Raw genomic sequence first — 24,297 nt, forward strand, 5'->3', positions numbered from 1 at the left:
ACCAAAATATTCAGTCAACAATATCTAATCAACATGAAAATAATTATTTAATGGATTCGGTCCTTACTTGGCGGAAATTCATTATAAATAAAATAAAACGAAGTAATTTCCACTATGTTATTTAATTGTTAGCAACAATTGTTTCGCCACACTGTGGCTTCATCAGGCTACATTTCTGAACTGATAAGAGTACAAAGGTTTTCGGTATCTTATATAGGAACAAAATTGACACAAAAATATTCGAAAGGGTATAAATTACAAAGTTATATTGGACCATTTACAGCCTGGGATTTCCAAACTATCGGAAGAAATTCAATAAAGGGGATGAGTTTACATCCGTTTGTTCGTTCAACAGAATATTTTGGGTATTATACCTGTTTATTTCCAGGGATTCTAAGAGTGTTAGTCTTAAGCTCTTGTTTTCTAAATGAAGAATTTTAAAGTTATTATTGAAGGTATGGTCCCATTCTTTTAAGTGATTCGCGTAGGTTGAAAACGAACTATCAGATGTATAACTCTTTTGATGTTCCTTTATCCTTTTATTGAACGATCTTCCTGTTTGTCCAATATAAACCATAGGGCAATCATTACAGGTTAACTTGTAGACACCGGATTTAGTTTCTTTATCTGTTTTGTCTTTATTGTTTTTAATGAACATCTCTAAGTTGTTACTTGTTTTGAAGGATATTGTGTAATTGAATTTTGTTTTCAAGTATTTAGCAATCTTTTCAGAAATATTATTAACATAAGTTAACGAAAAAAATTTAGTATCAATACCATAATTTACCTTAGGGTATGTTAGACTCAAAGCTTGCTTTCTTTGTTTATTCCTCAAAATTTGATCAATAACATGTGGACTGTAACAGTTATTCACAGCTATTTGTTTAATTAAATTTAATTCTTTACAAAAATTAGCATGATTCATAGGTATATTGATTAATCTATGGATCATACAATTGTATGCAGCCATTTTTTGGTTTAACGGGTGGTTAGAAGTAGCATGGATGGTAGTATCAGTATGTGTAGGTTTTCTAAAAATACTGAAACTATGATAGTTATTATTTCTGGTAATTGTTAAATCAAGAAAGTTGAGAGAATTGTTATGTTCAATTTCAGAAGTGAATTTGATACTTGGGTGAATGTTATTGATAAATTCTGTGAACAAAGAAAGTTGTCTATTTGTACCTTTGAAGCAACATATAATATCGTCTACATATCTAAACCATGTATCATCAAAAACATATTGAAAACAAAAATAATACCCAGCCCTACGACAGTTGACCAAAAAATTGTCAAGTCAATTGTAACAAAAAGCAATGAAAATAATTTAGTTTTTACTCGAGCCGATAAAGGAAACAGTATTGTCGCCCTAACTAGATCAGAATATATTGAAAAAACATTAGACTTTTTAAATCCAAAAAAATTCAAAATTATGAAAAAAGACCCAACCAATTCTTTTCAAAAAATAATAAAAGAAACAATAAATCAATCCGTTAGTCTTTTCCAAAATCAACAAACACACAAACTTATTTTAATGAATCCACAGATTCCAAAATTATATTCTTTAGTAAAGCTTCATAAAGATAATAACCCCATCAGACCTATAGTTTCTTTCATTTCAGCACCAAGCATCAAATTATCAAGAGCTCTAATAACAATTATACAAAAAGAAACAAAATTTAATTCTGTATACTCGATAAGAAATAGTTTAGAACTGATTGAGAAAATAAAACATATTTATTTGCCTAACAAATCTAAATTTGTTTCTTTCGATGTACAGAACTTATTTCCTAGCATTCCCCCAGCAGAAACTATTAAAATAATAAAAGAATTACTTGTTACCAATAACACAAATCCGATTATAATGAATGACATTTTAAATTGCTTAGAAATATGCCTCAGTCAAAATTACTTTCAATTTAATGAAACCATTTATAAGTCTGATGAAGGTTTGATTATGGGTAACCCTTTAAGTCCAATCCTAGCAGAAATATTCATGAATAATTTAGAAAACAAAATTCACTCTAACAATAACACAAAATATTTCCTTTATTGGTTTAGATATGTAGACGATATTATATGTTGCTTCAAAGGTACAAATAGACAACTTTCTTTGTTCACAGAATTTATCAATAACATTCACCCAAGTATCAAATTCACTTCTGAAATTGAACATAACAATTCTCTCAACTTTCTTGATTTAACAATTACCAGAAATAATAACTATCATAGTTTCAGTATTTTTAGAAAACCTACACATACTGATACTACCATCCATGCTACTTCTAACCACCCGTTAAACCAAAAAATGGCTGCATACAATTGTATGATCCATAGATTAATCAATATACCTATGAATCATGCTAATTTTTGTAAAGAATTAAATTTAATTAAACAAATAGCTGTGAATAACTGTTACAGTCCACATGTTATTGATCAAATTTTGAGGAATAAACAAAGAAAGCAAGCTTTGAGTCTAACATACCCTAAGGTAAATTATGGTATTGATACTAAATTTTTTTCGTTAACTTATGTTAATAATATTTCTGAAAAGATTGCTAAATACTTGAAAACAAAATTCAATTACACAATATCCTTCAAAACAAGTAACAACTTAGAGATGTTCATTAAAAACAATAAAGACAAAACAGATAAAGAAACTAAATCCGGTGTCTACAAGTTAACCTGTAATGATTGCCCTATGGTTTATATTGGACAAACAGGAAGATCGTTCAATAAAAGGATAAAGGAACATCAAAAGAGTTATACATCTGATAGTTCGTTTTCAACCTACGCGAATCACTTAAAAGAATGGGACATACCTTCAATAATAACTTTAAAATTCTTCATTTAGAAAACAAGAGCTTAAGACTAACACTCTTAGAATCCCTGGAAATAAACAGGTATAATACCCAAAATATTCTGTTGAACGAACAAACGGATGTAAACTCATCCCCTTTATTGAATTTCTTCCGATAGTTTGGAAATCCCAGGCTGTAAATGGTCCAATATAACTTTGTAATTTATACCCTTTCGAATATTTTTGTGTCAATTTTGTTCCTATATAAGATACCGAAAACCTTTGTACTCTTATCAGTTCAGAAATGTAGCCTGATGAAGCCACAGTGTGGCGAAACAATTGTTGCTAACAATTAAATAACATAGTGGAAATTACTTCGTTTTATTTTATTTATGAAAATAATTAAAAAAATATAAATAAACGAGTTCTAAAATGCTCCTGGGACCGTATTCTCGACAAGTGATCTTTCAAAACGTATACGTACTTTCAGTGCTCTGAACACTGAATGCACGTATACGTTTTGAAAGATCACTTGTCGAGAATACGTCCCCTGACCCCAAGTCAAATATTCCCCACGTTTTCAAGATGGATTTTTTAGGCCTTTGTTTTCTGCATACAATAAAGTACCTTTACCTATCTCAACTCTTACCTAAAATGTCCATGACAAGTTTTCGATTGTATCTCCTCATAAATGAAGCAAATGCATTAAAAGTGAAATGAATAACCTCAATAACAATTTGGAACAATTCCCTTCTATTTTTTTGAATTATTGACAACCTCTCAGTATTGATAGATTGAGATTATATTATGAACTTATGAACCACATCAAGGTTGATTAATTCGATAAAATAACAGGAAACAATGTACGAAAAACCGATAACTTTTACTACAAGACAATTAATTGGGACAATTAATTATTTAATTTGCATAGATCCTTGAAAATCAATTGGTATTATCGAAAACTCTGCCCAAGGAGGATCAGAATTGGGAGGAAATAGATAATTGGTACCAATGTAACTTTCTATTGGCGAAATTGGTGCAATATAATAATCATTATAACAATTTCCTATTTTTTTTGTGGGATCCAAATGTGATATTTCGAAATACTGATCAAGGATTGATTTTGATGAGAATATTGAACATTTTTGTTCTCACGGTATTATATATTGAGTAATTATTTTTAGGCAGTATATTGAAACAGATACCGACTTAAGTGTTATTAAGCAGTCGTTCCCCGAACAGAACGCTTCATCAGTTAAAATTTTGTGAATGTATTTAGAAATTTCGAGATCCATGCCAAATTTCATATTGATTGAGGTTCTATAATCATAAAAAATTCGAGAAGAATGTTGAAAAAATTACCCAAAATTGCCGTAACAGCATGTTGGGTTTAAATTAAGTTTTGTATTTGTGGTCGTTTCAACAGATACCCTAATCTAGATAAACTAACCGACAACAACGACGTCATACTAAATTAAATGTCATATGCAATTGCGTAGTTTCCAAACGTGCAATAGACACATTAATGAACCTATTCAAAACTACTAAAGCCATGTTGTTGATTTTTTCGAATTTTTAATATATACGAGTAAAATGTTAAATTCAATTATAATATATTATTCTCAAAACGAATATACTGGATGGTCCAGTTTCAAAGGCTGAAAATCCAGGGTTCATTCTGAATTTTTGTTGTTATAAATGATTAACTTTTTTATAGTTTCATTTAGTCATTAACCATTTTGAATTTCAGTCTTAACACAAGGAAGGTACTTAATTGAGGAATCAAAAATAGATTTTTCTTTAAAATTGAATGAGGAATCGAAAATTGATGATCATATTCATGAAAAACATCGACGTGACAATTTTTTTCTTTATCCAGTCACGTGCTACTCCAAGCGCCTCTGTTACGAAAAAAACAAACAGTTTTCATCACAAAAATTGCTTCTACACTGTAAATTGAGGCTTAACAAAAATGTATTCTTACATCTCCATTCGTTTGGCAAAAATGGATAAATATTATTTTTTCATTCAAACTTTCCCTGTACTTAGAAAACGTAGTATTTCCAGATTATATTTCATTCATCGAATTATTTTTTTCCCACTCTTCAAACTGGACCGTATAATGCGAACAATTGAGACGATTTAATTCTCTCGAGAAACATCTTCTGAAATAGGATTTTTAATATATTATTCCCGAAATAAAAACTTTCAAATATGTGAGTAATACCACTCCATTTTGGTAAAACTAATTCTAATAAAGGGAAATTATAGAGAACAGTTCTATTCAATAAGAGAATAAAATCGAAATTGAAATTTTTTTACGATCATCTGTGGTTCCACCGACTGACAACCAACAATGTCAGTAATAACCACTTTTCATGTAGAATATTTTTAGTCTATGATATAAGAGTGTTTCAGGTACTCGTGTATTATTTGTTTTGGAAATGTCTGTATAGTTCGTAGAGGTTTTCGAAAGAAATAGGTGAGATATTTGCATCGAGAAGTATTCTTAAATTATTGTTGTGGTGACAATCAAACCTTTTTTATATATTTGAACAAGGGAGTAGGTAATATAAACTCGATAGCCTCGATTCAGGTTACTATGAAATTAGGTGAATGAATGTTGAATTAAAATGAGTCTTTATTTCAATGGAAAGAAAAACTCTTAATCCAAACGAATGTTTAATTTCTTAATGATCTGATTTTCTGAAACATTCAGAGTAAGAGAAATATTCCATTCATTTCTATAGATATTTATAACGTTTTGTTGTAAATGGTGAATTCATTCTATTTATTATATAAATATTCTTGATATCATAGGGAATTAATTTAAAGTTGATACTTGAGAGTTTAAATAGAATATTAAGTATCGAGAACGTTAAGGACATCTTACCGATCGAAGACAATAGTTCTAATTATTGTCTAAGATCGGTAGTCCCGACATACTTTAGGCGTTTTTCGCAAGATAAACACATCTTTTAATTAAACTAAAAACTTAAAAAAGGTCGTACTATCGTGGAAAAATATTATTTCGACAAATTTTTTCAATTTCCCAAGAATGTTTGAACTCAGTTTCTGTGAACCATAGAAATTATGATGCTTTCCAACTATTGATGAAATATTAAATGCACATGAATTATTAATTCCGCTTCAAAATCCTAACATCATATCTATTTAAGGTCATTTGCAACATAGCTATTTACTTTCTCGACCTCTAAAATCCTTCTTTTGTCTAATGGCTATACCGCCCACACTTCACACTATTCATAAAAGCTATTTTATTATTTGTTTTTCTGTGAATTGCAATTTATTTCTTCGTTGAAATCAATTAGGAATTGGTAATTAAATATATTCAATTCAGTTATTTTCGTGTTATCGTTTATGAATAATTTCTGCATTTGAATATTGTAATCAATTCCTTGTATATATTGAATATCATGGGTTTGAGAGTTACCTCGATTTTATTTAAATATTAAGAAAACAATGCAGATTTTAAATTATGATTTATTATTTTTTGTTTTAAATCCAAATATGTCAAAGTATGTAATAAAAAACGTCAATATGAAAATATTCGAATGAATAACTTGCGAGGGGATTTGAACCAGAAGTCAATTGAGGTTTTTTTTCAAATTTGATGCCTTGATTTTTTGCTTCCAAAATAATTTAAACTCTTTAAACCACAGATTATATTTCGGAAAATTGAACAATTCGTTTTGAAGGTTTTTTTGTTTGTAGACTTGTTTTAAGGCCATTAAGGGTAGAAATTCGTAGAGCAAAACAATGTGTTGAATGACTTTTGTAATGCTTCAAAAAAAAACGGTGGACATACTCGTATAGAACATTTGTAATTAAAAACTTATCATTATTGAATTGGTTTTTGTCACCCTTACTCTTGGAGAAAATAAAACAGATAATTCCTGAAGAGAAAATTAGTCTTTCCCAAATATCTCGGGAAATAAGCATTTTAGAGCAGTAGTAAGCATAATACTTATACACTATTTGTTGACATAGATTAGACCAGACTGATAGAATATTAATATCACCATTTTTTCAATTTTCGCTTATATCTCGAAGACAAAGGAAGCAGACCAAAAGTGAATAATGCTCTTGTTAGTTTCTCAGAAAAAGAGAACAAAAATGGGGTATCAGATTTTGTATATCTCCTCTGATTCAAATGCTTTAGTTTGTAATGCTAAAACATCCAAACTTGCCCTTAGGGCAAGCCAAGTAGCTTGATATTTCAACCAACTACTTGACTTGAAAATCAAGCTACTGAAAAATTACATTTTTGAGTTTGACTTTCCTGATTTGAGATATTTATTGCTTGACTAGATATCAAGCTATATATTGACGTCATATATTTCTGCAAGCTCATGCGCGCTTAGATAGAATAAGGGGATTCCCCGAGCTCCAAGATGGCTGAAGCGATCGCCAGCAGGGGCGTAACTAGACTTGACTCAGAAGAAATAATCACAAAATAAAAAAAAATCATCAAAATATTGATAATCATGAATCGATTTGGTTAATTCTAAATCTGAAAATTAAAAAAACGTTTTCTTAAGATTCGTATTTTATATTTATTATCCAATTTCGAAAAGTATTTTGTATCTAGTACCTCGACATATTCAAAAAATTCTGTATTTGATTATTTTATCTTGTAAATCTTTTCCAGCGATACTTCGCCTTTGGAAATATTCAAAGATATTAGGGGAGATATAAGGAAGCTAGTAGAACGACTTTGGAACTTAAGATTTATTTTTGGCCATAATTTAAGGCTAATTTGTTATTCTATTGAAACATTTTTCCCTTTCAAATTGTCAGAGAAATAGCAGCTTTTGCTAGATCAACGTTAAGCTAGCAAAACCTAAAATCCTAATCATGTTATCAAACAGTGTTTGGAGGTTTCTCAATATTAAAAAACTGTATTTTTTATATTTTTCATTCGGTTATTATTTATACTGATTTATTTTTGGTTCTCATTTTAAAATAGTTGATACTTTTGGTTTTTTTAAACAATATAATTTGATAAATAAAAGTGCTTTTTGCAAGGTTCCTTCTTATTTCATAATTTTTTTTATTGATGTACGCTACACAATGCTAAAAATCAAGTAGCTTGATAGAATTCAAGTACTTGATTAATAAATACTTAACTTGAATTAGCTCGAAAATCAAGTCAAGCCGTGAATCTGCCAACGGCTTAATTATTCAGGGTCTAGCCAGGTCTAGCCTTTCCTTGTCGGGCCAGATAAAAAAAACGATAATTAAAATTCGATATATGCCTAATGTAATTTATCTTTATCTCCGATTCTTGCTGCATGTATACGAATGAAATGACGACATAATCTTAAACAATACTCTTAGCCTCATTAAAGACTGCAATACACCGTGAATTATAATGGTCAGCTGGTTTTTAATTCATCATGCATTATTCAGATTGAAACAATTGACATGACTCCTTTCTAAATTATTTGATTCTTGCTAAGCGCACACGTGGCTTTCGTATTTATCGGTTTTTTTTTCACGATTGATTAAATTTTCTAGCTTCTGTGATTGGAAAAACTATGGATTATCGAAGGATAAATGAGAATAACTTTTCATAATTGCCTATAAATCAGTATTAACACCGCAAGAAGGCGTCTTACCTAATTTTACATTCACAAGATATGGGAAATTGCTACAATTTAGATTCTTCTCGGTAGACACGACAATAATATAAACGTGAGGAGTTTGTTGTGTGAATTCTATTGGATGGCACCTTGGTAGCCTGTCATGAGAGATATCTCAATGGCCAATTAAGAAAAGAAATGAGTTGAGTAATAAATTTTTTGTAATAGGTACTTTGAAGATTATTCATTTAGAAACGCTTAATTAGATGAATTCATTGTCTCGAGATCACAAATCTTTTTTTGTGACCTTATATGAAAAAAGATCCACTTATTTTTGAGCTCTTGTTCTCTGAATTTTCGAATTTTGAGTCGCGAACGGTTTCAAATGAAAATATTTTAATCACGTTAGCTTTCTAACGAAAAAAACATAGAAACTTGAAATTTTCGGGGTGATTTGGATCTCAAATGTAGCGGTTGAGTTGGTCAATGGGAAACATTCGCCTAGGAGTTCCTTAAATAAAGAAGATATTTGGTTTTATGATAATTTAAAAACAATAGATTCGATCGGCATTAAATTTTGAATTTTGATGTAAAATAACAGATTGAAGCTCTATAAAACTTCATGTCGATCGAATCTAGAGAAATTTCAATAAGAATATCCAGAAAAAACCCTGAATATCTCAGTGTAAACAAATTCAATAATTTTGTGAATTTGCATGTGTGTAGACAGGGTGTCCCATAAGTGGATGTTGAGCCTGAACCGGGTTACAAGCTAAGTAACAATAGTTATCAGAAAAAAATAAAAGTTCTGAGTGATATATTTTAAAAGTTATTCAAAAAATACAAAAGGTCTATATCCTGTGATGGTCATTCAACTTTTGATACTAGAGATATCATTTCTTTTTGTTATATAACCTCTTTGAATGATTCTTCAAACTCTGGCTTCAAATTTGAAGTCAACTATTTCTTCTTGCGAGTGATTGTTACTTTCTGCCCAATCAAATATTCAAAATTAATAATTGGCCCTGTTTCAACTGCCCATTCTAAAAAAGTATACTAATTGAGAATTGCTTAAAGACTTAGCGCTTATTCTCAAAATGACGGCGCTACATGCCACACATACAACCGAAAAATCCCAATTTTGCAAGAAACGTTTTCTTGTCGTGTTATTTCTTGAAAAGGTTGATCACATTTGGCTTCCAAGATCTTTTGATTTGACAACTTTAGACTTTTTTTTTTGCTGTCACGTGGAAGATAAGCTCTATGTTAATGCTCCAAAATCGATTCAAGATTTTGAATATGGAATTCTTCAAGTTATCGAGGACATGCAGCCACAAATGTGCGAATTGACCATGAAAAACTCTTAGGAAAGTATATGGTGCTGCAACCGTAGCTGTGGTAGTCATTTGGCTAATATTGTTTTCCATCCTTAATTGCATACCATCCTCTTCAAAATGAAATGAATATCTATTGATTTCTCTCGAAATATAATCTTTTTTTTAATATAAAAATGAAATATCTTATTGGAAAATCCTTCATTACATTCTTCGTGGAGAGTAAAGGAAATAGAGTGGATTCAAAAGGCTCTGCTCATCACTTGTTTAAGCGTTAGTTTCCTATACAATCTATTGACTTTCTGGGTTTGAGATCTCCAGAAAAAATGTTTTGTCACTAGTAAACATCCATTTCCACAACAAAGTGCGGAAACTTCGAACGGTGGATTGAAATGAACAATATGGGACCTGATATTGAACCTTGGGGAACCCCAAAATCAACTTTTTTTTATTCTATGACATTTCACGTATTTTGCGAATCTCAGTTATTCAGTTCTTTGAACTCTTATCTGTCTTCCTTACTGGGATTTGTATTATCTTTCTCAATTCCCTAGTCTCAAGCTCTTTCAGCGTCCCTATTTTCTTCTTTCTATTTCCTCAATAGTTTTAATTTTCAATTCTTCTCTGATTTGTTAGTTGCTTATATATTAACTGTTCTGATTACTGTATTTAGTGTACTTCGCAACTTTCTCTTATTGTCTTTCGTATTGATGTATTATACCAGGTTACACCTGCATACATAATGCTTGGTATTAACACTTTTTTTATTATCTTAGCTTGTTTTCTAGGTAAAGTTCACTTTTTGGGTTGAGCAGCGGGTACAGTCTCCTGTGCCTTGCCTTTTTTCTGTTTCCTTTTATCTGCTTGCTAAAGTTCATTCTTTCATCTAGAATGAGTTCCAGATATATTTTGCTTCGTTTTTCCAGTATGGCGTCAGATTTTCTATTTTGACGTTTAGAAAATCAGACGAATCAGAATTTGCCATTGAACCTGTTGTAAATGCGAAGAAAACGACTACATATCAATCAAATCCCGAGTACTACGTATAATAATTCCTGTCATATTGGATATCCGATACTTGGGAATCTATCCTTGCATAAATCGAAATAGTATCATGAAATTAATCAAATTAATACCCACTGGCGCATTAGCATTCATCGTATCGTACCCTCTCGTCACGATTATTCATGAAATTCTCTTATTTCAAGTAAATTATCGATTATTAAGTAGAAGGTCCGCAATTAGATGGCATTGAGTCCAATTCGAGTCCGACGATTTTTTGCACGACAAGAATCGGAAAAGAATCGTCGTATCCGTGACAATGACATTCGTCAATTAATTTGTTTTTGTGATTAGGCAGTTATATCGTGGCTTACCGCGATTTTGAGCAGTGAATGATCGTTCAAGGCCTACTTGGGATTTGGAGATCGAAACGAACGGAAATTGATTGGATATGGAAAGGTGACGCTTAAAAGTTGTATTAATTTTTTAATTTCCTCTTCTAGGCAATCACCTCATTATGTAATTTTATACCGGAAAAATTAGTTGAGATAATGCTTCTATCTGTTTGCTCCATTCCAGATTACACAGAATCCTTCAACAGTTTTTTTATTGTTGGTGTTTTAATTCGTGTTCTATTTAACTTTTTCAGAGGTCGTTCCCTAATCAGATTATTTTTTCGCAATTTTCGAATTTTGTGTTCGAAAGGTCTCAAACGATAAAGATCGACTTACTCATGACAAATTCATGGTCAAAATAAAAAATGTCCGACTGTCTGGCTCTACACGTAGTGATTCATCAAGCCAAGTACTTGACTTGAAAATCAAGCTCGTGAAAAATTACATACTTTATTGCTTGACTTGATATCAAGCTACTTGATATTACTTGAGCTTGATATGCAAGCGTCGCACGTCATATGATATATTTCTGCAATCTCGTGCACGCTTAGACTAAATGAGGGGATTCCTTGAGCACCGAGAGACTGAAGCATTCGCCAGTGTGACTTTATAAGTAGTTTTCTCACATTTATATGAAATCTATGGGTAGATTTTGGTAGTTTCAGAAATATCTTCCCAAATTTAAGAATTTGTTATCAACGCTAGCATCTTCAGCTCCTATTGAAAGACAATTTTCCAGAGCTGCTCTCACAGTTACAAAAACCCGCAATAGGTTTGGCGACAAATCTAAAAAATGCTTCATGTGTCTTAGATCCTGGATGAAAATTATGAAAGCAAACAAAGCCTGGAGGTTTCTCAATATTAAGAAACTTTATTTTGTTATGATTTATGGTAATTTAATTCATGTTTCTATATCAAAAAAGGTGATATTTTCGGTTCTTTTATACAATAAGTTTAATAAATGAATTTTTTTTCGCCAGGCTCCTTCTCATTTCATAATTTTTTATTGATGTGACACTACACAATAACACTGCTAAAAATCAAGTAGCTTGATATGATTCAAGTACTTGATAAATTAATACTTGACTTGAGATTGAAAAATTACTACTTGACTTGAGCTTGACTTGAAATCAAGTCAAGCTCTAGCCAAGTAGCATGGAAATCAAGCCAAGTTATAAATCCCTATCTACACACGATTGTAAAAACTTAGAAACTTAAAATTTGTAGGGCAGGTCCAGATCTCGTGGTTGATTTTGTTAATGACCAAAATCCACTAGGTGTAGTAAATATGGCCGTTCAAAATGTTGTTCCTCAGATAATTTAAAAAAGCTTTATTTTATTTATTGGTAAATAGGCAAAAGCTAAGGATATTTGACGGGTCTATCTTTATTTTATAAGCAAGATACAGATTGTTTTATTGATTTTGTCAATTTCTTCAACGGACCATCCTATATATTTTTATGATATTCGGTACATTCATTCTCTTCAACAACTATTTCAGACAGACATAGTAACTAAATTTTTCTCATGTTCGGCCTAGGGAAAATTGATAAATAAGATTCGAACCAAAAAAAAATATATATCAATGTATATCAAAATTACTTAAATTTGAAAGAATATCCGAATCGCTTCGAAATCTATAGTGGTTTTTTCCGTAAATGTCTACTTCCTGACAACAAATTGATGATATTTGAGAGCGGAATTCCCTATCCACAAGAACAAGTTCATTTTCCTAAAGCATAACAAGGAAATCCCAAAAAATATTCAAATCAGAATCAATTTGTATTCCCACTTCATTTGGCCCACGTATTTCGTCTTTGGATTTCCTTATTACCGAATTTAACTGCCTGATATCTGTAGAATATGAATTCTTCAACCTATTGCCAAATATATACATATCATCAAAAATTCAATGCAATATTTTGCACTTATAGAAAAACAGATTATGCAGTAGAAGTCGATTCAGGAAATTATATTGGGGAATTAAAAATAAGTGATACGAAAGGCCAAGGACTTTTGAATCATCTTTCCTGATTCCATTATGGAATGTAGTAAATTTTGGGTTGGAAAGAATTTTTGATCTATGATTCAAAAATTTTCGCACGGAAAATGGATTTCAGATTATTCTGAACAATTTCAATTTCGCGTATCCACAAATCCATTTAACAACCTTATAATTCGATTTTGGTGAAATTTGTTGTAGATATCCTGTTTGCATTGAATTTGAACCCATATGAATTTTAGCTTTTTCGTAATATGCGCAAATATAAAATTACAGAGATCTCAACATCTTGAGTTCTCTCATGATATTAGAATATTATCTCATATCTTCTTGGATCGTGCTTTTTACTAGTCCGATATTGATCAAATTTGGAATAGACATTCGAATGAGGTCTTAAGTGAATTCATAGGAATTTAAGCTTTTTCTAATATAACCTTGTCCAAGATCAAACATTTATTTCTCGTTCTACTAACTCAATGTAGATGAAATTTGTTTTTGGTATCAAATTTGGATAAAATGTTTCAGCTCTTACGATGTGTAATTTCTCGGTAGATAATATTGTGAAAACACCAAAAATTACTTACTTTGGGGGGAGATATATTAGAAGTGCAGCATAATGAAGTATAGTGCCACACTTATTGGCAAAATATTTTAATTTAATTACATGATATAAATCTTTAATATAAATTTTTTGGAATCTTGAACAGGAAAAGTCAATGTTTGAAATCAATCAATGTAACGAATTCAATGCAAATAACTTTTATAGGCTATCAGATAATATTTGGATGCCTTAAGGCTATTGAAAGAATGAATCTCCTCATTACAATAAATTGATGCAATATTGAAATCAATCAATGTAATGAATTTCATGCAAATGACTTTTATAGGTTATTAGATAATATCCGAATGCCTTAAGGCTATTGAAAGAATTAATCTACCTATAACAAAACGGTTTGTCTCTCTCATTAATTTCTCAAACATCGAAAGGAATTCGATACGAATCAACATAAAATCTTCGAAATTTTCCGAAAATTTCAACTTATTCATAGTGATCCGGTTCTACACATGCCCAATATTTCGTATATCAAAAAAAAATTATCATACATACAACCTTCCTATAAATAATGCATACTACTAGAATCAGTTGGATACTATTCCATTGATTAAAATTAAAAAAAAAAAACAAGGTGTTACATTCCAATTATGAATTTCGATGCAGGATCTCATGTTTAATGAATTATGTAGATTTAACCATATCGAATACGTCTCCCCGTATAATTCTCCCAAAATTAAATCAATTTTTTTTTCATCACCTGGAAGGTTAACCCCAATTCGTCCTAATTTAAGATAATAAAATCAAATGAAACTGGGAGACTTGTCATCTTTATAGGGTCGCTGGTTGAGCTCAAGGAATTCCGAATGATTAACGATTCAGCGTTCGACCTTGGATCAAATTTTTCACCGATCAATTAACAGATCGTGACTTTAGATGAATTGTGTGGGCCTCATATTTTTCTCAAATTCTCCAACACGCTTGAGTGTAAATTCCTTAAGCCTGATCTCATTATCTGCGTGAGTTGTTAGGCAGTTCCGTTTCCTTGAAAAATGGTCCATGGGTTGAACAAGAGACTGTGGTGCAGGTGAAGTGATTGGACACAGTTAGAATTTCAAAGTAAATAGGACATGTCGTACATTATTAATTCCATATGAGTACTTGGGTGGAACGGGTTTTCCTTTCAGCTTTTCGAAATAAGATCCGTAAACAGATTTTCAGGATATGTCAGCTATTTTTGCATATGCGGATAACAATCAAGGTAGCCGCGCAATTCCATTTGGTAGAGACGAGGTTTGTGTTCGAAGTACCTCATTTGGAAATAGTTGTTAGACACTATGAAATTGATTTATTTAATCTTTTTTAGCGATTATAAAGAGTGTTTTTTTTTGAGCTATAGAACTTCAAATTGCAATAAAACAACGATGGATTATTCGATTGACATGAATTTTATTTACCCGCAAGATAATCTTGTGGCATTACATTTTAAATATGATTTCTGGCATATGACCGCCACGGCTGGCTCGGATGTAGTCCAATCTAGACGTCCAATTTTCGATGACTTTTTCCAACATTTGTGGCCGTATATCGGCAATAACACGGCGAATGTTGTCTTTCAAATGGTCAAGGGTTTGTGGCTTATCCGCATAGACCAATAACTTTACATAGCCTCACAGAAAGTAGTCTAGCGGTGTTGAATCACAAGATCTTGGAGGCCAATTCACAAGTCCAAAACGTGAAATTAGGCGGTCACCAAACGTGTCTTTCAATAAATCAATTGTGGCACGAGCTGTGTGACATGTTGCGCCGTCTTGTTGGAACCACAGCTCCTGGACATCATGGTTTTTCAATTCAGAAATGAAAAAGTTAGTAATCATGGCTCTATACCGATCACCATTGACTGTAACGTTCTGGCCATCATCGTTTTTGAAGAAGTACAGACCAATGATTCCACCAGCCCATGAAGCGCACCAAACAGTCAGTTTTTCTGGATGTAACGGTGTTTCGACATACACTCGGGGATTAGCTCCACTCCAAATGCGGCAGTTTTGTTTGATGACGTAGCCATTCAACCAGAAGTGATAAAAGATAAAATGGACGGAGTGCGCGATACGTATTCCGCACAGAACCATTATTTCCGAAATAAAATTGCACTATTTGCAAGCGTTGTTCAGGCGTGAGTCTATTCATGATGAATTGCCAAACCAAACTGAGAATAAATCACTTGACAACTGTTAAATCAGTTGCTATCTTGAACAGTACTGCCAACTTAAAGTTATATACCTCGAAAAAAAACACCCTATACTATAAATACACAATGTTGGTTTATATACAGGGTGTTACACCATTGACGCGATGCTCTATTGGTAATGATAGATCAGGGCAACTACTGGAATAAAAAACAGGTGTTCCATAAGAAAAACGTTTATTTGGACACCCTGTCTGTTTCCGAACAATTTGAGAATGTAGCCTAATAGAGTCTAATGATTCTGCGTCGAAAAAAAATCGAAAATTGCTGTGCTTAACTGTAATGGAGCGTCAATGGTGGACCTTGTATACAGGGTGATTCACTGCGATGGCCTGTTAGACGTTTATGGAAAACTAAAAATAATTCTAAGCTAAAAATTTGCATGTTGGGTTTTGAGACAATGATTTTTGTCCCTAAAATATTTTCAGATCTCTACAAGTTCCGGTTTAACCGGAAATATACTACTACTTCCTTATTTCAAACTGTACACCCAGTATATTATTACATCATTAGATAGATTTATTGATGACAATTTCAGCAATATGCTAATATATTATTGGGTATAAACTCAAAATTTCATGAGTTAATGGGGTTCTAATGAAAAAAATGGTGGCGACGTGGACTCACATTTATCTGAATATTCCTGCCGAAAAATTTTTTTTAGAAAAAACCTTTTTCACTTTCGATTCTGCAAATACATATTATTATACTGTTTGCGGTTTGGACCAAAAATGTACAAGGTGTTTATCAGAAGATCATGAACTTGGACAACTCAATTCATCAAAACTCAAGAATTTCAAATTAGAACCTATATTTTTTATAATTACAGTCAGATCTATGTATAAAAAGACGGGGTTTACTCAAGTTAACCCTATACCTAAAATGAATACTTCAAGGGTTATCGAGGAAGAACTTTAAATGAGGAAACACCGCAAATTCTAATTGTGTGGAGTAGTCTATGAATACTCCAGGGATAATGCTGAAATTGTCTTCAAAAGAGCTATCAAATGAAGCCATAATATACTAGGTGTGCCATTTGAAATAAGAAATTAGAAGTTTGTTTCCGGTATAAACGGAAGTTGTAGAGATCTGAAAATATTTTAGGGAAAGAGATCATTGTCTCAAACCCCTAGATGCAACTTTTCAGCACAAAATTATTATTAGTTTTCCATGAATCTAATAAGCGAATAACCCTGAATACAGACTCTTCTAATATTGGAGGTACAAACAAAAATTATAAGTTCCTTGGATGTTTATAAAAAAAATCCCATAAACATAGGCCTGCAAACGCTCTGATTTCGAGATATAGAATGTTGAAATTCGATTTCTTTTCTAACAGCATCTGCACTTCACAAGATGTTCAACCGAAATTTGGAATATATTTTATTTATTTGTTTCTTGTAGTTATGTTGCAGCTGCTACTGATTTTGAGGAAAAAATTTCTCTCGAAATCCTTTGCAAAAACAATAATTCATCTTGGTTTGATAAACTGGTATAAAATGTTCAGAAGAATGTATCACTATAAGAAACTCTATCTCGAAATAAAAACGAAAGTAAATTTTCTTTACTCGATAAAGAGTACCAGCACCAAGTACTGAGCCATACTCGGTACCACATGACAAAAGAAATGTCAAGTTAATCAAAAATTAATACACATTAAAACCATTTTACATTCACATACGTCTTGTGTAATACATATGCCATGATATGTTCATCAGACTAAATTTCATTTTTTTCAGTTTATATTCATCATTCAGGTGTTTGAGAAAAGCAAGTAATGTTTTCAACTTCATAGACAATTGAGAGAAGTATGCAATTATTGAATTTTCGGATTGGGAGATCATCTTTTTTCCTTCACATTAGTTCATGAAACGTTTGTAAGCGTATTCATATTTTTTCTTGGATTCAATCAGCAACAAATTCAAGATGACATTATCAGCAGCATTTACCAACTCTGTTGGTGTATCGCGCATCTGAACATCACTGTCTATTTAAATTTTTTTTCTCTATTTCAGTATCGTAATGAGTTCATTACTGTACCAAAAACAGTGCTGTAATGAACTCATTACAGATTTCATAGGCAATGAGACTGTAATTGAAAATCGTTTTTCAATTAAAAAATCCTAAATTCATGATAATGTGGATTGCGATTTCAGAAAAGAATAATATGTGACATTTATGGGAGAACATATGGTCCTGTTAGATAAAGCAATCATTTATAAACCTTGAGGTAAAAATTAGCATCGCCTTCTGTATTTGTGGAATAATTTGTAGAATATAGTGCACCACTTCATCTGACCACACACACATGTTACATCATGTTCATCTAATTTGAATTGTGAATATCTTCACCATGCACAATGCTCATAATGGTACAAGGTCAGTTCGGAAATTCATTATCTCATCTAATTGGTCGTAGTCCTGTTGTAGACAATAGCTCCATCTGCTTTGTGATTATATTATACTAATTGGATTTTAATATCTGAGTATATGAATATATGTGATGTGTAAATTCCTTGTGTGTTTTGTTCATTTGCGTGGAAAAAAATGAATGAAAAACGATTATCATATATGCTTATATTCTGGACGTTAATATGCGTTTATGTTTTTCTGGTCCACCAGGAATCGATCTTTGAAAAGTCTATCTTGTTTGGATTTTTGAAATTATTTTCTTCGCTATGTTGATACAACTGAATAATGCTTAGTTGAATTTCTACGATTTTTGTAGAATTTTCGGATTTTTTGAAAAAAAAATGAGACAAGCATTTACGTCAGGACCTTTTGAGCGTTCATTCATTCATAAGTCTATTTCTTTTTTTAAACAAATTATAATATTATACAAGGGTGCAATTTATGCATGAATGAACGAGCGCTCGAAAGGCTCCTGACTTTACATCAGCACTTTTATTATTTTTTTCGATATTCTGCTTTGATTTATTATGATCCTAAACTCGCTATCAATAAGAAATTCTGCTCGAAGCTTGAAATTGTTTTTCTTTATTTACACGCAAAATTTCAACCCGATCGAATCTGTGAGAACGAAAATATTGGGTATTTCTTTTCTGAAATTCTTCTTGAACTTTCCATGGTTCTGCATATGTGATCAGCTCAAAATTTGGCGGGAGTCTTGAAAATGTTATTTTAAATCCACATTCGAAATCTCAACACCGACGGATTTGCATGTGATAACAAAAGGATTAGGTAATTTTTTTCGATTTTCTTCTTGAATTTTTTATGGTTCTAGTGGCGCGGACAACATAAAATAACACATGGAGCTTAAAATTGTCCTTTTTTCAAATAATTTCGAATTAAAATGGAAAACATAATTTATTATTTACGGAATATTTTTCATTATTTTTCAACTTGAAATCGAATAGCATAGATAAGCTGCAGAAAATATTGAATCGTGGTATGAGAATGGTCTTGAGGTGTAATAGAAGAACTCCAATTAGGTTGATGTTAGAAGCGTTGAATTTGATGAATGTAAGACAAAGGATTAAATTCAGAACATTAGAAATGATATATAAGATTGAACATAAAATGCTGCCAAACTATTTATCTGAAAATATTAAGTATATATCTGAAGTGCATGAGTATACATATATATACAAGAAATAGAAATAACTTTTTTGTAGATTCTTTTCGTACCTGTTCGGCATCAGGGTCAACACTTGTAAAAGGATTAACTTTATATAATGAATTGCCAAATGAAATAAAAAATTGTGATAAATATAGGAATTTTAGAAAATTATTGATTTCTTACATTAAGGAGCATTAGGACTGAATTATTGTATTTCTGTAATTTCATTGTTTGTAAATAGTATATTTTGCTAATAAAGGGTATTATTATTATTATTATTATTAATATATTTGAGATCCGAATCTGCCTTGGATATTTCAAGTTTCTAGGTCTTTCCCTTTGAGAATTATCGAGTTTATGGACGGACACAATTTAATTCGAGGAAATAATAATAATAAGACTATATCTGATTAAAACTTGAAAGTTACATACATTTTGACGAAATGATAGAGCGATATGTTCAGAGAACTAGTACTCAAAAATTTATTTTAAAATTTGCATTACAAATAGCATTTAGTATGACAATTGACGAAGGACTGAAGATCAACCTTATCAACAACACGTGCGTATAACTGGTACAGTGCATTCAAAATTGGTTGAGAGAAGAGAAAGATTAACTACCAAGTTAAGGCCGGAAGTCCACATCGCTGAAAAGTAGAGAACATGTTGTTCATTTCGAACGATTGTTTCAATATGAAAGCATGATGAATGCATTCAAACTTTGGAAAACAAATACGTTTTAAAATGAACTAGTCGACCTACTTCAGGATGGTGTCTTCCAGTTGAAAAAAGGACGTCAAAGTCGGTCGAAAATGTTCACAGTAGTATTGTGCATTTTGAATTGATGGGAATGTAAATAAATAATATAATCTGATCGTTATGTGATGTTTGAGATTGAAATTTTTGAAAAGATCATATTTTTTGGAAGAAAAAATATTGTGCAATCTTATGCAGCAGCCATATGCCTGAAATGTCACCCTCAGAGTCTCTTTTTTGGGCTTCAAGGCAATAGTTTTCGGCTGATAGAAGACCCGAAAAAAATTGTGATTCCTTCTATTAGTATGAGCTGACACAATATTCTAAGTTGAATCTCTAGCATAAATTCAATTCCAATTGATGCTGAAGATAATTTTACCAAAATGCATGTAGAATAAGTAAATAAAAGCTTCGATCTCAATTGATGAAACAAAAAGCCCTTTATACCTTCAACAGTTAAATGTTCTATTAACGAATTATTAAAAACGAAATATGTAATGAAAAAATATTTTAAGAAATAACAATTTTTGTTACAACAACCTTCACCTCAGTCAAGCTTATTGCTTCATGAGTTTAATTAACCAAAACAGAAGATCGGTCAAGAAGAGAATACATGAAAAGTATTCTTCTTCAAGAATTCTACATTAAGCCTTATAGAATCTGTATAAATAAAAAGTACAATTTCTGAAAAAGCTACAATAACAAACATATTTTTCCTGTGAATATCTTCCTATATAAAATATTTCTGATGATGTTTTCTTTGTTCAATGCTTCTATTTTATTGTCTCTTTCTTTCAATTCAGTTTAAAAATGTTATTTCATTCAGAATATGTCAAATTAGTAAAACTGATTGATTCATATAAGTTGAAGCTTTTGTTGTTTTTCAAAAGTCGTGGATACAATTTTTCATCACTATTCTGTATGAAATTAATTTCATGTAATGGTATACTCAATCAAATTAAAAAAAAAATCTTACCTTTATCAGCAAAAATTCGAATACTTTCCCTTGCCAAGCACAAACCCTGAATTGATTAAAATCGAAAAAAAACACCGAAACACTAGGTCACAATCGCTCCATACCCCAACAAAATCTATGGTGGTAAGTTAGGGTGGTACGAGTGGCCAATGCAAGGGTCTTGCGCTGGCAACCACAGTCTGAATATTATTTCAGGAAAGCTCCTCACATTACATTTCAAGAATAATGGAAAGGTGTTCCCCTCCAATCTCTTGGATATTCTTGTGCAACTTTCCATTCACAATGTCAAGTTCAGGCACTGAATTTGTTGTTACGCATTTTTTGACCATAGGATCAAGTAAATTCTGATGGCGCTCAGTGGAGTATACATATAAGAACTTGTTTTCGCGTTTTAAAAAGATTCTTCTAATCTCGCGATTTGCATATTGCATATTCAATGGTGAAGTTGTGAAACTGACCGTCCACACGCTGATATATGATGATTTTGAGTATTTGAAGGCGAATTGAAATAATTTCATGAATGCATAATAAAGTGAGGTTTAACTGAGCGGATCTCATTTGCTATTCTCCATTCAATAAAGACAAGCAAGATTACCTACTAAAAGAGAGTACATTAAAAAAAAGTCCACCGAAAGATTGTCTATATTGGTTTTGTCGCACTCTCCACTACGCGCACGCTAAGTCTGAGAGTAATTTTTTGCTTAGTTTGGTTACAATGCATAATTTTGACATTATTTGTAAACTTTGTTTTGCGTTTTTAGAATGAATAGAATATCGAGAAAGAATCTTTCATTTTGTATTTATAATTAAATTTCATGAGAAATTAAAAAGGGTTTTTCAATAAGAGGTTTCATTTTGATATGAAAAAAGTATATTTTAAGAGAAATCAATAGATGTTCATTTTATTTCAAAGAGGAAGGTATGTCATTGATGATGGAAAACTATATCAGTCAAATGGGTTGCATTACCATATCCTTTTCATGAAATTTTCCATGATCAATTCGTACATTTACTAATGTATGTCCTCGATAAATTCACGATTTCCATCTGTAAGTCTTGAATCGATTGTGAATTCAGAGCAATAAACATAGATAGAGGGAGCATATGTCATTTTCAGTAAGTAACTTTTGTCCCCAACATGAACTATCAAATTTGGCATGAAGCGCGCGAAAATGAAAATATATCAATGATACGATATTTAATTCGAGTTTCTCCACAAAGAACGCACTTCTTTTTTCCCATAGTGAATCAACGTTTCATATCAACTCAAAATATATTGAAATAAATATCTTAATATATCAGAAATTCAGAAAACAAACTTCAAGCGCGCCAAACGACGTGAAACAACCGATGACATTAGGAGAGCAAAAGTTGCCAAACCTTGGATTTCAGCAGGTAGATACAAAAAATAATAAATATTCTGCTTATTATAAATTCGACAATTAGGAAAAATATCACTCAAATAAATATATTTCATTCAATATAATATACATTCATAATGATATAATAGAATTAAGGATTTGAAAATATATCGCAATATGACAACGTAATCTAACCATGTTGGGGACATGTAATTGCGTATACTCCCTCTATCTATATTTATTATTCTATGATTGTGGAGCATTGGCATAGACTTTAGCTTCCACGTAGCCCCAAAGAAAAAAGTCTAAAGCTGTTAAATCACAAGACCTAGATGGCCAATTGTGATCACCTATTCAAGAAATAACATGACCAGGAAACTTTTCTTGCAAAATTGCGATTGTCTCATTACTTATGTGGCACGTAAAACGGTCTTGTTGAAAATAAACGCCATCCACATCAACATCTTCCAATTTCAGCCATAAAAAACATTAATCATAGCTCGATAGAGTATTTCATTCACCAGAACAGTTATAGCAGCCTCATTTTCGAATAAGTAAGGTCCAATCACAACACCAGCCCAAAAACCTCACCAAACAGTTGAGGATGAAGAGGCTTTTCAACTATCATTCTGGGATTTTCCGAGCTCCAAATGCCACAATTCGGCTCATTTAGGTAGTCTCAGAGGTAAAAAGGCCTCTCCACTGGGCACTGAAGATGATTTTTCAATGAAAACATAATTATTATGAAGAATTTCAAGGACCTCATCAACTGAGATACGAAGTTATTGGTATTCGGCGGCTGGAGTTCTTGTATTTACTGAACTTCAAGAGCCTTAAGGCCTAATTATTCTTTGTGGAATGCCTAATTTCGATCAAGATCGACAAGAAATCAACAAATCAGCGTTTTCGTCAATACTACGGACTGCAGCAACAATATTCTCAGTTGTTCTTGAGCGATGCAGACGGTTTCGATTCTTCTCATCACTAACTCGTGCTAACAACTAGAATTTTTCCTCCAGTTTATCCATTGCCAGCTAAGAAGGTGCTTCACGACGACCAAAAAATGTTTTAGTTTTGCTAACTGTGACTGTAAACTTTTCAGCAGTTTTGTAGTGAATTGTAACCATTTCAATGCGTTGTTGAAGCGTGAATCAATCTATTTTCAGTAATGGCGTAGTTTTTACTTCTAAAATGTTAAAATATGACAGTTTCAAAAGTGACATATGCCCTGATAGGGGACTATTCAAAATTTTAGAATATAGATAGGAGGAATGAAAGAAAACATTTGTGCTCGGTCCCGAATACAAGGGAGCCATAGGCGTAGGAATCCTGATTTGATTGTTGAATGCTTTATAAGGAATCCTCTTTTCATAACTTTACAATAGCTAAATCATTAAACTGAGAAAAAAATTTACCCTTTTGAAATACGAGACAATTTTTATGAATAAATCACATTGTAATTTTGAGCATGAATTGATACTTTCGAAATCAATCAAATTATGTTACGCTACTGCTATAGTGTCCCGTCAGACAAGGAGCGACGAATGTTGGCATCAAAACAAATGCTTCCTTTACAAGGCGATTTCCGTTCCTCTTATTAATGTTCTAAGACCTCTTGTTGAAAAACCCTTTACTTTACATTCACAGTGAGCTTTAGCTCACTGTAAATGTAAAGTAATACATG

General features: G+C 31.7%; 1 protein-coding gene across 1 annotated transcript in view; it reads right to left on the reverse strand.

The window, feature by feature from the left end:
* The window catches only part of LOC123683434 (probable sugar efflux transporter), a 30,690-nt gene extending 9,225 nt beyond the window's left edge, over nucleotides 1–21,465 (reverse strand). The window contains exon 1 of the mRNA XM_045622478.1: nucleotides 21,253–21,465. The gene's annotated coding sequence lies outside the window, so the exon portion shown is untranslated. The remainder of the gene's footprint in view (nucleotides 1–21,252) is intronic.
* Nucleotides 21,466–24,297: the final 2,832 nt, after the last annotated feature.

Source organism: Harmonia axyridis, chromosome 6 (assembly GCF_914767665.1).
Source record: "Harmonia axyridis chromosome 6, icHarAxyr1.1, whole genome shotgun sequence".
Classification (NCBI taxonomy): Eukaryota; Metazoa; Arthropoda; class Insecta; order Coleoptera; family Coccinellidae; genus Harmonia; species Harmonia axyridis.